Genomic DNA, 13,722 nt, shown 5'->3' with positions numbered 1-13,722 from the left:
TTATTATTTTATTTTATTTTTTCCTTTCTGCTAGATTACGTATTGCATTGAACTGCTGCTGCTAAGTTAACAATTTTCACGTCACATGCCGGTGATAGTAAACCTGATTCTGATTCTGAATAACGCCACCCCCCACCTCCCCATTCCCATTTCCCTTTCTCTCCTTATCTGCCCATCACCTTCCTCTGGTGCACCTCAACCTTCCCTTTCTTCCATGGCCTTCTGCCCTCCCCTATCAGATTTCCCTTCTCCAACCCTTTATCTTTTTCAGCAATCAACTTCCCAGCTCTTTACTTCACCCCTCCCCCTCCCGGTTTCACCTATCATCTAGTATTTCTTCTTCCACTCCCCACCTTCTTACTGCCACCTCATCTTTTTACTCCAGTACTGACGGAAGGTCTCGGTACAGAGACCCTGGCTTACTGAGTTCTTCCAGCATTGGATTTCCAACATCTGCAGGTTTTCTATTGTTTCTGAATGCACCAATGTTATTTGGTTCAATAAACACATTTGTAAATTAATGACTGCCTGTCTGGGATCAAGCAGGACAACTGGTCAGGTTATTTGCAGCCAACAGTATAGTGGCCAGTACTTACTGTATTTGAAATTGTAATTGACTGGGCTACACAGAGGGCCTCTTGAGGTCACTCGTCTGCTGTTCTTTATAGTGAAACTCATTCATATAAAAAACTTAAATTCAGAAGTGTCATGAGGATGACTTCTGCAGCTGTAACACACCTTATATATCCTGAATTGGTGGTTCCCTGCTGGGGATGGAGGGCTGAAGTGGTGGAAGGCAGCTTAATAACATGCGCAAGGTAGAAGCTCAAAGCAGCAAACCATTACCTTGCAGATCATGACTTGCAATAGCATCCCAAAACCTGTCTAATTGCAACCAAAAGTAAAGGGAACATATTACTTTAAGCAATTCCCAGCCAGAATGGGGAATTGATCAAACCTGGTACCTACACTACTTTAATCAGGATTGAGATTGGTTTTGTACACATAAACATATTCATAAACACCCACACCCTGCAATTTTCTGTATAATTTATCCTGCTATTATTAAGAGAAGTTGTTGTAGTGGCTGTAGAAATTCTGACAACCAGACTGCTAGGGAAGCTTTAAGATATTTTGTTTATCTGTGACAGATTAGAAAACCAAAATGATCACATTTACTATCTTGGCTCAAAATTGCCTTTTAGAAAAATACTCAAAACAATGTAAACCATTTTATTAATTGAACCCTGGTGATCACCATGTCATTCTCCATTCAAGTCCCATTCCACAAACTTAAATACAAAGTGTCCACTATGATACTCCAGTTGAGGAAGTGGTCTGAGTCAGGGGAATGAGGCCTCGCTAGTTCCTTCAGATAACATTTTGCATCATTATTTCAAAGGACACGTGATACTATCAAGATTATCCCTCTGGTCAGATTTTCTGACCATTCTCAATTGCTTGCATAATCTTCCTATATAAATCAACTTTTCTCTTCTCCCCATATTGTAGAAATAGCTACATTGCTAAAGCTGGAGAAGATCTTGGAAGGCACTATGAAAGGTTAAATTAATTCTCAACTAAATACAATTTTCAGTACTGGATTCTCACAGAATTCTGTCAGGCTCACGAACACCTTTATGAAAGGGGATGCGTTACTCTTCCCCAGTTGGCCAATAAGGTTCCAAGGTGGTAGACTTTTGACTGCCACAGAAATAACTCACTTCTGGGAAAATTAAAGACGGGCTATAAATGTTGGCCTAGCCAGCATTGTCACGCCTTTCGGAAAAAATGAGTAACTAATAAAAGATCTTAAAGGAGACACAAAAGGTATTACATAAATCCAAGAGATTCTGCAGGTGCTGGAAATCTAGTACAACACACACAAAATGCTGGAGGATTGGAATGCTGATCAGCAAGTCAGGCACCATCTATGGAGGGAAATAAACAGTCAACGTTCCAGCCCAAGATCCTTGATGAAGGGTCCCGTTGAATGGTCTTGGCCTGTTCATTCCCATCCATAGATGCTGCCTGACCTGCTGAGTTCCTTCAGCATTTTGAGTGTTACTATATAAAGTTTTTCTTTCACATTAATCGTTTCTTGGATCATGGTGACCTACTGTCAAGGCCTAAGATCCTCAGGATTCACTGCAGGAAACACAACAACTGCTAAACTGTCCTGATTTTTTAAAGATCTCTTCAATATAGGAGATGTTTTGGTTTCAGTACCAAATATTCAACTTCTTGTAGCTTCAGCAAACCTAAGATCACCTTTTCCATAATGAAACTTTCTTAAGAGATTAACACCAATACTAAGATTGATTCAACACCACATAGAGAAAATGTTGCTGAGGTCTCACTTTTTGACATTATGGTGAAATCTAACAGTTCAATACTCCAATTTCAAAGTCAGGGCAGAATGAACAAAAATGTCACCACAGGCTAACCCCTATTGACATCAATGGATCTGGAGTTGAGAGGGTGAACAGCTTTAAGTTCCTCAGCATACACATCACTGAGGATTTCATGTGGTCTATATGTACTGGCTGTGAGGTGAAAAAAGCACACCAGCGCCTCTTTCACCTCAGACAGTTAAAGAAGTTTGGTACGGGCCCCCATGTCATAAGAGCTTTCTACAGGGGCACAACTGAGAGCATCCTGACTGGCTGCATCACTACCTGGTGTGGGAACTATACTTTCCTCAATTGAAGGACTCTGCAGAGAGTGGTGCAGACAGCCCAACATATCTGTAGATGTGAACTTCCCATTTACAGAGACAGGTGTGTAAAAAGGGTCTGAAGGATCATTGGGGACCTGAGTCACTCCAACCACAAACTGTTCCAGCGGCTACCATCCGGGAAACAGTACCACAGCATTAAAGCCGGGACCGACAGGCTCCATTAGGTAATCAGACTGATTAATTCACGCAGATACAATTGTATTTCTATGCTATATTGATTGTCCTGTTGTACATACTACTTATTACAAATTACTGTAAATTGCACATTCAGTCGGAGACGTAAAGATTTTTATTCCTCGTGAATGTGGAATATGTAAGAAATACAGTCAATTCAATAAAGACTTCATTTTTCAGATCCTCATTGACTGTTTGCAAAAAATCCCCAAAGTAAATACATCACCAGAGACACAGGAGATTAAAGACACTGATATCTGGAGGAACAAAGGATCGAAAGGGAAAAGGTACTATCAACATTTTGGATCAGAACCCCATATCAGAACTGAGAGTAGTGGGGTGAGATGGTTCAAAGTACTGCAGTTTCAACCCAAGACATCAATAACTCCTTTCCTCCACAGACGTTGCTCAACCTGGTGAGCTCCTCCAGTAGATTGTTTGTTGCTAAATACATCAATATATATATTCACATTATCCAAATTAAGCTAATATATAATCTCTAAACCTATGGCATCTACTAGCCAGAAAGATGGCAACAGAGAATGATGACTCAACCATCACCAAGTTCCACTTTGAGTTGTACAAAATTCTCTCTTAGAAATATGTGAAAACAGCTAAAACTTGTAAATATGAAATATCAAAACTTATACCAAAATGTACAGCCTTCCTTGCAATAGGTAGTGAATCTCTGTAATTCATAATTCTCTACATGGGGGGGGGGGATACAGAAACTAGAACATTACATATATTCAAGGAGCAAGTAGATATCTTCTTTTTTGAAGCAACAAGAATTTGAGGGTTTTGGGCAACTGATGCAGTTCAGATAAGGCCAGAGCAGATCAGCCATGATTACACTGAACAGAGGTACAGCCTTCTAGGCCCAACTATACTACTTGTGTTTGCGTATTCTTTGTAAATACAGTATTAAGAACAATTTATTTGTTCTATATTAGATGTTTGAAATTCCGGTGAAATTATGGTGAAGTTTTGCCAACAGGTTTTTGCTTAGCTTAATTAGTGACCAGAGCAACCAACATATCAGATACTGTACTAAACATATGAAGAGGCAGTATCTAAGGATTTGTTGAGAATCCTTAAGTGTGGCATGGTAGTGCAGCAGTTAGCACATCTCTTTATAACACCAGCAATCACCGATCAGGGTTCAATTCCTTCTGCTGCCTATAAGGAGCTTGTTTGTTCTCCGGGTGACCATCCTCCGAATGCTCCGGTTTCCTCCCACATTCCAAAGGGCTAGTGAGTTGTGGGTATGCTATGTTGGAACTTGGGGTATGGTGACAATTGCAGGCATCTCAGCACAATCCTCATTGATTTGACTTGACACAATGCATTTCACTGCATTTTTTGATGTAAAAAGCTTTTTTTTGATCTTTTAGAATTAAGCAATGTGAGATAGTGGAGAATTAAATTATATTGCATGACGTAGTAGAATGTTACGGATTGGAATCTTTGTAACAAAATGGCAGAGGTTGCCAATATTCGCTTGCATAGATTGGACAGACCAATAACTAAATAATTAAAAGATTTTTTAAAAAACTCTCAAACTGGACAAATTCACCCTGTGAATGAGTGTGTTTAAGGCAACAGAATCCATCAAATTGTGTCAGTTGTCTTCTGATGTCCTCAACAAGCATAAGGAGTTCTCTTTAACGTCATATCTTGCTTGTGTGAGATATAGAGATTCAAATTAGTTCAGATTCAGAATTAGATTGTCACATACAGTGCAATGAAATTCCTTATTTGTGTGAAACTCAAGGAGTACATAACGACAGAATGGTGCAAAGAATACAGTGAAATATGAAGCAATGCAATAAGAAATGCTAAAGTGATAATATTGGAACATCCAAGAGAGATAGAATTAAGATTCTAAGAACTTGTGTTTTTAAGTGAATTAGGAATAAGGGTGCTACTGCAGTAGAAGTGGAAAAATGATAAGTAGTAGAAAAAAAGCATTTGTTAGCATGTGACTTCTTTTCGTGAAACCCAGAACAGCATTTGTACAAGATAAATCATTCAAAGATAAATTAAGAATGCAGTTTATTGTAAACTGCCGATTGCTTATTTGAGGCTCATTCTTTCCAGATAATTGCACTGGACTCTGATGAGTGCGCATGAAGGATTTGAAACAAACAGGTCAAATAGGTCTCTGCTCATTTTTAGATACAACTAGAGATAGCACAGGAGCTTCAAGAGTATGAACTAGGCAAAGCTTGTTACTACCTGCCTACGGCAACGAACAGTCATTTCTAGATTCAAATGTATTGATGTTGACTCAAATGTTAACCAATCTAACTTCAGGGACGTTGGTAGTCAGGATGTTTTGCACTGCTCAGTGTAACGGGTTGAGAAAGAGCATTATAAACCAGATGGAAAGTCTCACACTTGATGCTATACAGTAATTAAATAGAAAGGTCTGTGAGGATGGGAATTAGGAAATAACATTTGCCCATGGGGATGAATCTCCTTTAAACATTCAATGTCAAGATGACTAGTGATAATCTCAGCTGCCTTCATGGTGAATCCATCACATTAGCCAGACAGATTATGATAGCTCCGATCCAGTTCATCAATTAATTTCACTGATATGCAGAGAATAAGAATGGATATGCTACAAATAGAGTCAGCATTTCTGAACTTGAAAGGCGGCAAAAATAGTCAAACAAAAAAAATACTTTTCTGCTTTCTGCTTCAGTTATCCACCCAAAATCTTCCTGGATTGTGAAAAGATTTGGGCAAGTACAACTAAGTTCATTAATGATAAATGGTTTTGACTAAACAAAGCAGAATTATCGTTACCTGTGAAACTTATCTAGTGAGACAAAAAGTCTACAGGGGAGGGTGTAGAAAAGAAATTAATATATGCTGGAACTATGTAGAGCCTTGACAGTAGTTCAAAAAGAAACACTCAGAACTTCACTGATATTAAAGTGTCAGAAGATTCTTCATTTAGTCTTGCAAGCTCTTCTGCCTAACTTTCACTCTCTTTTAATTCCAGAAAATCTTGAAGCCAGTTACAACATTGAATTTTATATTTTGCAATAGACTATATCCTTTGTTCGCTCAACTGGTATTATTTTCTTGCACCTTTGTGTGACATCCTGCAGATTAAGCACAAGTAGGAAGTTGGTATTTGTATTATTTTCGAATGTGCTAGTTGTGCTTAGGTCAAGGTCAAATAATCCATTGTAACCAAGTAAAATGCCAGGATAAGCACTTGAATAGATGGTTGCTCAGACAATGAGGAACTGAGGTGAACAGCAAAACAATGTGCAGTTAAGGTGAGGGAGAAAGATCAAAGGAGATGTTCAGGATATGTGTTTTTATTTATTTATTTTACACACATAAACACAGTGCTCAATGCTTGAAATGTGCTGCCAGTGGTAGTGGTGGAGGCAGATATGATATACATATTTAAGAGGTTCTTCGATAGGTAGACAGACGGGATTAGGTGTCATTAGTTAATTCAGCACATTGTGGGCTAAAAAGACCTGTACTGTTCAGTGTTTTGTAATACAGTCAACCCTCCTTATCCGCGAGGGACTGGTTCTGGGACCCCTCGCGGATACCAAAAAACGTTGATGCTCAAGTACCTTATTCAACCTGTCTCAATGCGGTGGACATTAGGACCCGGCAGCGGAGCTCTGAATCCGCCGTGTTTCTGTTCACAAAAATAATCACGATCACAATTGAAAATAAAGTGGAAATAATAAAGCGATCAGAAAGAGGTAAAACGCCATTGGTCATTGGAAAAGCGTTAGGCTACAGTCGGTCAATGATTGGAACAATTTTAAGGGATAAAATGAGAAAGGCCCTGCCCGATTAAGGCTACAATTATTACTAAGCAACGCAGTGGTTTAATTATTGGGTTTTGGGGTTTTGGGTTTTTGATCCTCCACATCAACCCAGCAGGGATGGAGAGCGCGCTCGGGAGTGATCTGTCACTGGATTGAATTCGAGAACTTCTGTTCCCAAGCCCAGCGCTGAAACATACGTTTCTTAAGTGTTTTATATGCATAGAAGGTAAAATATATACTATATACTAAGACAAACGTTTGACTAACTGACACTAAATAATACCGGATGTACCTGTTCTGACTTACTTAGTAAGAGAACTTCCGTTTTTTTTTAATCCTGATCCACGATAACCTACGCACATTCTCCCATATACTTTAAACCATCTCTAGATTACTTATAAAACCTAATACAAAGTAAATGCTATGTAAAATAGTCCTTATACTGCATTGTTTAGGGAATAATGACAAGAAAAAAAAGTCTGTACATGCTCAAACAGCAAGTGCTGGAAGAGCACTTCCAGGTTTTCTCCATTCATGGTTGGTTGAATTCGCGCATGCGGAACTCGCAGATAAGGAGGGCCGACTGTATAGCTGACCTTTGGATGAAGGGAACTTTGATGACCTATTTTTAATAACTAACCTGGACAGGTAGTGCATCAAAATTTTCTCAGTCACAAATCAAACTTATAAATTTAATCAGAACATCTAAAGTAAAAACACTAGACATCTATCTTATTCCTCATGGGATGGGAGTATCTCTGCAAAGCCAGCATTTATTTACCATTTCCTAAATATCCTTGAGTGTCTGGTGCTGAGTTGTCTTCTTGAACTCAAAGCAACCAAACTGTATTAGTGATAGAAGAGTGAATGCTTTGGCAATTGATTGCAGAGAAGGATGAGCAGAGAGATTCTATGAAAATTCTGATTTGATACTGAAAAATAATCAGGTGGTGGCCCATCTTTGGCACCTATTGATTTCAAGGTGGTGATGATGGGGGAATACCACAATAGCAAACAATATTAATGCCACTGAATATCAAGGGGAGCTGGGTTGACATTTCTTCTTTCCTGACAGTCATTATTTGCTTATCAACCAATGACTGGACACTGTCTAGGATAAACTACATTCAAATGAAGACTGGCTCATTTGGAGTTGTTGTTACTAGAATTGCACAGTGGAATGAAAAGCATTTGACTAGTTATTAGGTATATGCAGCAATATTAGGAAATATATTTGGGAACTTCAAAAGGTATTTGTTGCATTTGTTATATTGTTGGATAGTCGATAATCATAATAGTACAATGAAGTTTCATTCTGAAGTATTAATGCAGTGGATATGATATGCTTCTATTTGTTGACTTCATACATTTAATATTTTCTGGTAGCTAAGTGAATCAACAATGCAGATTAGAAAAATACCTTTTAATTTCCATGACCAGGTGCAAATCCACCTCAATGATAGAATTCAATGATTTCCTCTTTGATTCTTAGGAAGTGAAAAAATGGCAGAGCATAACACACATTAGTCTGTACTGCCTAACGAACCATAATCTCGGATGAACAAAGAAAAAGCCATTGTAACCTCATGGATAAAATGCACAATTGTAAAACCACAAAGCTTTATGCTGGATTTATGTTCTTGGTCATAGTTTGTGTTACAAGAATAAATAATTGGAAAAAACAAATCACTCCTACTTCCCAGGACCTACGTTACATATTTGTTGCCCCAATCTGTGCCTCCTGAGGCTCTCTTTTGGATGGATGGTGCATCCCAGCTGTCTACATGATACACAAGCCAGTGCAGTACAATACAATATGGTGAGAAAGCTGTTGCCCATGTAGCAGGCTCCCCCTCTCCACTCAGGTGATGAATCCAAAGGAACGGCAGAGGTTGATACAGTTTGGCACCAGCTGCATTGCAGAGTATAGCCACAAGGCAGTAGAGGTTTGAGATCAGAGTTTGCCTTCTCCTAGATGAAATGCCAACCACAGCCGATGAGCCCATCTGCCTGAAACGACTGGTTTTAAGCTGTCAGTAACCTGCCTTTGCCTTTTCCCCTGTCAGTAGAAATGATTCCACATGGTTTAGTAGCTAAGTCACACGTGAAGTCCAGGAGTTGGACTTGGTTGTCAGAGGTTATTTGAGACACACACTATTTGGAGCATTTAGTAAGTAGTGGGAGCTTATCCCCACTACCACACGCACCCCCCCCCCACCTATAACAACCATAAAGAACCACTCCTGTGTGCGGTTCCAGAATAATAAACAACCAATTACTAAAACCCATGGGAATGCTGCATTACTGAGGCAGAGAACATTAAAAACATAATTATGTAACTAGTAGAATGGTTTCAGTGACTTGTAAATAGTACATCAAAAACATACATTAAATGAGACAGATAATTAGACATGGAACAGACAGGTGAGTAGGATTGGTAGACTTTCATAAGCCTTTTTTAATTATGGAATAAATGCAGATTAGAACATTTTCCGCAAACAACAGGAATTCTGCAGATGCTGGAAATTCAAGCAACATACATCAAAGTTGCTGGTGAACGCAGCAGGCCAGGCAGCATCTGTAGGAAGAGGCGCAGTCGACGTTTCAGGCCGAGACCCTTCGTCAGGACTAACTGAAGGAAGAGTGAGTAAGGGATTTGAAAGCTGGAGGGGGAGGGGGAGATGCAAAATGATAGGAGAAGACAGGAGGGGGAGGGATAGAGCCGAGAGCTGGACAGGTGATAGGCAAAAGGGATACAAGAGGATCATGGGACAGGAGGTCCGGGAAGAAAGACAAGGGCGGGGGGGGTGACCCAGAGGATGGGCAAGAGGTATATTCAGAGGGACAGAGGGAGAAAAAGGAGAGTGAGAGAAAGAATGTGTGCATAAAAATAAATAACAGATGGGGTACGAGGGGGAGGTGGGGCCTTAGCGGAAGTTAGAGAAGTCGATGTTCATGCCATCAGGTTGGAGGCTACCCAGACGGAATATAAGGTGTTGTTCCTCCAACCTGAGTGTGGCTTCATCTTTACAGTAGAGGAGGCCGTGGATAGACATGTCAGAATGGGAATGGGATGTGGAATTAAAATGTGTGGCCACTGGGAGATCCTGCTTTCTCTGGCGGACAGAGCGTAGATGTTCAGCAAAGCGGTCTCCCAGTCTGCGTCGGGTCTCACCAATATATAAAAGGCCACATCGGGAGCACCGGACGCAGTATATCACCCCAGTTGACTCACAGGTGAAGTGATGCCTCACCTGGAAGGACTGTTTGGGGCCCTGAATGGTGGTAAGGGAGGAAGTGTAAGGGCATGTGTAGCACTTGTTCCGCTTACACGGATAAGTGCCAGGAGGGAGATCAGTGGGGAGGGATGGGGGGGACGAATGGACAAGGGAGTTGTGTAGGGAGCGATCCCTGCGGAATGCAGAGGGGGGGGAGGGAAAGATGTGCTTAGTGGTGGGATCCCGTTGGAGGTGGCGGAAGTTACGGAGAATAATATGTTGGACCCGGAGGCTGGTGGGGTGGTAGGTGAGGACCAGGGGAACCCTATTCCTAGTGGGGTGGTGGGAGGATGGAGTGAGAGCAGATGTACGTGAAAAGGGGGAGATGCGTTTAAGAGCAGAGTTGATAGTGGAGGAAAGGAAGCCCCTTTCTTTAAAAAATGAAGACATCTCCCTCGTCCTAGAATGAAAAGCCTCATCCTGAGAGCAGATGCGGCGGAGACGGAGGAATTGCGAGAAGGGGATGGCGTTTTTGCAAGAGACAGGGTGAGAAGAGGAATAGTCCAGATAGCTGTGAGAGTCAGTAGAACATTTTCCCATTTTTTTGTTAAGCTCTCAATTCAGTTCCCATACAGTAACATGTGGCTGACCAACACCACTAAAGCAAACAGATAGTTGAGAGCATGATGAAATGCTGGAAAAGTTTTTCCTGGATAGAAGACTCAGTTAAACTTTTCTCCCCCTTTAATGCATTTACACAAAGTTAACATTTTCTTAGATCACATCACAACTCATTCCCCTCATTTGTCCTTTTTTTGTGGCTGGCAGCACTATAATTCTTGAAGCTGACTCATCAGGATAATAAGTAGGGAGAAAGTGTTATAAGACCATAAGACATAGGAGCCAAATAAGGCCATTCAGCTCATTAAGTCCGCTCCACCTTTTCATCATGGCTGATCCCAGATCCCATTCAACTCCATACACCTGCCCTCTTACCATATCCCTTGATGTCCCAACCAATTGGAAATCTATCAACTTCCATATTAAATATACCCACAGACTTGGCCTCCACTGCAGTCTGTGGCAGAGTATTCCACAAATTCACCACTCTTTAGTTTAAAAAAGGTCACCCCTCAATTCTGAAGTTGTGTCCTCTAGTTCTGGATACTCAAATCAGCAGAAATATCTTTTCCACATCCAATTTACTTAGTCATTTCAACATCCAGTAGGTTTCATCATTAGTCTCCAAGTATCCCAAAACCTCGTCCTTAATAATGGATTCTAACACTTTTCCAAACACTGAGGTTAGGCTAACTGGCCTATAATTTCATCCTTTTTGCCTTCCTCCCTTCTTAATGAGTGGAGTGACATTCCAGTCCTCCGGGCACATGCCAGAATCAAGTGATTCTTGAAAGATCATGACTAATGCATCTATTATCCTTTTAGCAACCACTTTCAGGACTCTGGATGTAGTCCATCTGGTCCAAGTGACTTATCCACCTTAAGACCTTTGAGTTTGCCTAGCACTTTTCCCTTTGTAATAGCAATGACACCATCTTCTGCTCCCTGACACTCACGGACCTCTGGCATATAGCTAGTGTCTTCCACAGTAAAGACCAAAGCAAAGTACCCATAAAGTTCATCTGCTATTCCTTTGTCCCCCATTAGTACTTAACCAGCATCATTTTCCAGTGATCCAATATCAACTCTCACCTCCTCTTTATTCTTTATATAACTATGGCTTTGTTTGATTGCAATGTGTCTGTAACTCTTTTCTCCAATAACTTACTTTGTCTTTCTTTTATTTAAATAAACTTAAGTGATATTCCCAAGAGAATGGCTGGCAGGCAACTTATTTTCTCAGACCTCAGGCTCTCAGCTTGAATTAGATAACATTTAGAACCAAACTATACAGATCTTCGCCGAACAAATAGGCAACATAATTATCACCAATACAACCAAAATAGAAGGGAGAAGCAAGCAAGAGCTCCTGTACCCAATTGCAAAATAGATGGTAGCATTTACTTGCCCCACAGATCACTCTTAACTCTCTTGAGGCTCTCACAAGCAAAGCATGAGGATGTCAGCATTTATTGAAACAAATCTCAATATGAACTTTCAGGAGAAGAGAATAGAGATCAAAAATAGAATAACCATTTTGATATTTATCCACACTGATGTAAAACTTGCTGTGTGCTGACAGAAGACAAATTATCACAGCCAGGGTAAGAACTGACAAATGGCTTTCTGGAACGGAAGGGTGGATTCACAGAATTTCCATTCTAAAATGGCAGGCCATTAACAGGGGTTAAAGGAAGAACCTTTGCAAAGGAAAATGGAAATATTTCACAGTGGGAGTCTGGTTGAAGCTGAGAATCAGTGAATCACTAGCATACATTGCATGAGATTGAGCTAAATAGCCATATTTAGTAAAAAAAAAAGAATGCTGACTCTATCTTTTGGGTATGGCTTCATTAAGTTATTTTTCCATCTGGCAAGACATTTAATTCTTTCCATTCCTATTTTCAGTAGAATTTGTTCTTTTAAATAAATTATTAGTATGAACAGATAATGAAGGAATTGTAAATACAAGAGATTCTTCAGATGCTGGAAATCCAGGGCAACACAGATAAAATGCTGGGGAACTTAGTAGTATACTGTACATGAAGAGGAACAAACAGGCTACGTTTAAGACTGATACCCTTCATCAGGACGAAAATTACTTCAGAAGAATTGCTTTCCATTGAAACAAAAACGGAGGCAAGGACTTGAGTTATTAGATGGGTCCCAATTTCAAATATATTTCTACACAAATCTTCATGAATGCGACAGTTAGCAGGGAACTGATAACTATTTGAAAGGAAATGACTGGTAATTCCAGCTCAACAATTCCAGTAACTGACAACAGCATACAGTCCTGGGTCATATTTCATAGTACATGGACTGGTAGAAGTTTAAAGTCTCCTTGAAACTGAAGTAAATTGCATTTATAGAAAAGGAATTAGTAACCCCAACTTGTTTATGCTGTCCACTAGAAAACCTGTGCTTCCGTGAAATGCAGATGTTTCACCAGCTGAGGTTTTAGCTACTCTGGAGAATTCACTCAGATCACTTTGCATGTTTCAGAGGCAGCAGTAGATGGTCTCAGGTTCCAGAATTTAAATTAAACTACAGCAAAAAAATGTAGGGAGTGCGCTGAGTTGGGATCTATTTACTATGTTACAATATGGCAAGTTATTCTTGGGCAGGAGCCAACTGTACACTGATGTTCAATATCATGTGGGATATAGGGACAAACCACAGGAACACAAGTTCAGCGCATCACTAGAAGTAGTTTTATGATTTAAGAAACATGACTGACTGGGGGGGGGAAATGGTGTGAGTACAAATGCATGAATATCAGGGTATATAGTAACCAAAGGAACACTTCCCATTTTGATATTCTTCTTTCTGAGTTATGAATGAAAAGAGAAAACCGGATAAAGTTTCAATGGACTGTCACTGCAAACAAATCTATCTCCTCAAAGAAAAGAGAAAGTTCGACTTCGGTTCTTGTGCTAGCTGATTATAGAAATACTACAAATAACCTTTGCATATGTTTATTCACTACTTTTTCAGGATTTGGTCACCATTCTCTGTCCATTCCTATTTATCATAAGGAAGTTGTTAGTAGAAGATAGGAGGAAGAAGTGTTAGGGAGATGCAGGTAAGCTGCCTTCTTAAATCATTGCACTTCAACTGGTGAAGCTGTGTGCCAATCTTTATGAGAAATAACATC

The 13,722-nt window shown here is 40.1% G+C and overlaps 1 protein-coding gene across 4 annotated transcripts in view; it reads right to left on the bottom strand.

Moving 5' to 3' along the window:
* Window positions 1-13,722, bottom strand: part of hmg20a (high mobility group 20A) — a 92,234-nt gene that overhangs the window by 32,869 nt on the left and 45,643 nt on the right. The window lies entirely within an intron of this gene.

The sequence above is a fragment of the Mobula hypostoma genome, chromosome 18 (genome assembly GCF_963921235.1).
Source record: "Mobula hypostoma chromosome 18, sMobHyp1.1, whole genome shotgun sequence".
Lineage (NCBI taxonomy): Eukaryota > Metazoa > Chordata > Chondrichthyes > Myliobatiformes > Myliobatidae > Mobula > Mobula hypostoma.
Note: the sequence above shows the minus strand (reverse complement) of the source record. Positions and strands in the feature narration are given on the sequence as shown.